This window comes from Solanum tuberosum, unplaced genomic scaffold (assembly GCF_000226075.1).
Source record: "Solanum tuberosum cultivar DM 1-3 516 R44 unplaced genomic scaffold, SolTub_3.0 scf00053, whole genome shotgun sequence".
In the NCBI taxonomy this organism is placed as follows: domain Eukaryota; kingdom Viridiplantae; phylum Streptophyta; class Magnoliopsida; order Solanales; family Solanaceae; genus Solanum; species Solanum tuberosum.
The window spans coordinates 1,160,647-1,163,535 of NW_006238979.1; positions in this window are offsets into that span (position 1 = coordinate 1,160,647).

The window sequence follows — 2,889 nt, forward strand, 5'->3', positions numbered from 1 at the left end:
AAATGTTGTGAATTACTTAACTAGAACTCCACCACCAGTTGAAGAGTGTTACTATGAAGAGGATGCTTATGCTGTGAATGATTAGACGGGGGGTTTCCGACCAAATGCCCAAGGATCCAACATGGAAAATTGGCGCCAAGGTCAAGGAAACCAAGGTCGAAACTATGGAAATTACAACCGAGAGGGTCACTATGTCGGGGATGGGAACTTCAATCGCGACAACAACTATAACAGGAACAACTATGGCAACATAAACGATCGGGTTGGACCTTATGTTCCCCCTCAAAATCGGGAATCTGGTGCTAGGGAACCTGGAGGCAATATGGCGCGCATTGAAGATATGATGCAGAAGATGATGAGAAGGTTTGATGCAACTGATGAGAATGTGAAGGAGATGAGAAGCGACTTGTCTGGTATTGGACAAAAGGTTGATGCCCACGCAGTGTCAATAAAGCACCTAGAGCAGCAGATGACGCAATTGTCTACTACAGTGAACCCACGTCAACCTGGCACTCTTCCTAGCAACACCATTCAGAATCCAAAGAATGACGGTCATTGTATGGCAGTTACTACTCGAGGGGGTAAGCAAACCATAGATCCACCTAGGCCGTCTGAGGTGGAAGTTGAGATTAGAAACGAAGATGATGTGATAGAGGTTAGAGAAGAGTCTGAGAATGCAACTGAGCAAGAAACGGAGATACCTTAGAAAGTGGTCTCCATACCTAGACCTCCACCACCTTTTCCACAGAGATTAGTGAAGAAGACTGAAGATGGTAAATATCGCAGGTTTATTACTATGTTGAAGCAGCTTTCTATCAATGTTCCTTTGATAGAAGCCTTGGAGCAAATGCCTGGGTATGCGAAGTTTATGAAAGATATGGTGACAAAGAAAAGATCAGTTAGTTTTGAAGATGATGATAGATTGCAGCATTGTAGCGCTATCGCTACAAGATCTCTTGTGCAGAAGAAGGAAGACCCTGGTGCTTTCACGATCCCATGTACTATAGGGTTGTTACACTTTGCTAAGGCATTGTGTGATCTTGGTGCTAGCATCAACCTCATGCCATTGTCTATTTACAAGAAGTTGGGTCTAGGGGACCCTAAGCCCACTGCAATGCGGTTACTAATGGCCGATCGAAGTGTGAAAAGGCCCATAGGTGTACTCCATGATGTGCTAGTGAAAGTGGAGTCTTTCATTTTTCTGGCAGATTTTGTGATTCCTGACTGTGAGGTTGATTTTGAGGTTCCCATCATCCTTGGGAGACCATTTCTTGCCACAGGGCGTGCGTTGGTTGATATGGTAAAGGGGCAGATGAAGTTCAGACTGAATAATGAAGAAGCAACTTTAAATATTTGTAGGTCCATGAAGCAGAGTGGTAAGCTCCAAACTGTATCTGCTATAACCTACAGAGTGGAGACTGGGACAGAAGTGCAAATTGAAGAGCGACTAGGTGTTGAGGCACTAGCAACAGTTATTATGAATTTCGATAGTGATGGCATTGATGAGTATGATGAGTTGGTAGCTGCACTCGATAGGTGTGAATACCGGCCCAAACCAAAGAAGTATGAATTAGACATGAAGAATCGCGAGTCCCTACCCGCAAGACCATCGATTGTGGAGCCACCAAAATTAGAGCTTAAGGCTCTACCACCGCATTTGAGGTATGTATACTTGGGCAAAGAGAATACTTTGCCAGTCATCATTGTGGCATATCTGAATGCGGAACGAGTAGAGTGCTTGGTGACTATGTTAAAAAGGTTCAAGTGAGCTATTGGGTGGACTATTACGTATATCATTGGGATTCCTCCCGGTATTTCCTCTCACAAAATCAAACTCATGCCAGATCACAAGCCCAGTATCGAGCACCAGAGAAGATTAAATCCACCTATGCAAGAGGTAGTAAAAAAGGAGATCGTCAAGTGGTTGGATGCGGGAGTTATTTATCCCATTTCAGATAGTAGTTGGGTATGCCCTGTGCAGTGTGTGCCTAAAAAACGTGGTATGACTGTTGTCCCAAATGAAAGAAATGAGCTTGTTCCAATGAGGCCTATTACTGGATGGAGAGTTTGTATGGATTATCGGAAGCTGAATGCGTGGACATAAAAGGACCACTTTCCTATGCCGTTCATGGACCAGATGCTCGATAGACTTGCTGGAAAGGGTTGGTATTGTTCTCTTGATGGGTATTCGGGCTACAATCAAATTTCTATAGCTCCACAAGACCAAGAGAAGACCACCTTCACTTGCCCATATAGGACTTTTGCTTTCAAACGAATGCCATTTGGGTTATGCAATGCTCCAGCTACCTTCTAGCGCTGTATGATGTCGATATTTTCTGATATGGTGGAGGACACTATTGAAGTGTTCATGGATGATTTTTCAGTTGTAGGTGAGTCTTTTGATCGTTGTCTAGATCATCTGACCGAGGTGCTTAAAAGGTGTGAAGACTGCAACTTGGTATTGAATTGGGAGAAGTATCATTTCATGATAAAAGAAGGTATAGTGTTGGGTCATCGAATTTCAGAGAAAGGTATTGAGGTTGATAGAGCTAAAGTTGAGGTAATAGAAACTCTTCCACCACCCATTTCTGTAAAAGGTGTTAGAAGTTTTCTTGGGCACGCAGGTTTTTATAGGAGATTCATCAAAGATTTCTCCAAAATTGCACATCCGTTGTGCAAACGACTCGAGAAGGAGTGTAAGTTATATTTTGATGATGATTGTTTTAGAGCATTTGGAGAGTTGAAGAAGAAGTTGGTTACAACACCAATCATTATTTCACCGGATTGGGGACAACCGTTTGAGGTAATGTACGATGCAAGTGGAGTGGCGCTTGGTGTAGTATTGGGTCAAAGCCGAGAGAAAATTCTTCACCCTATTTACTATGCTAG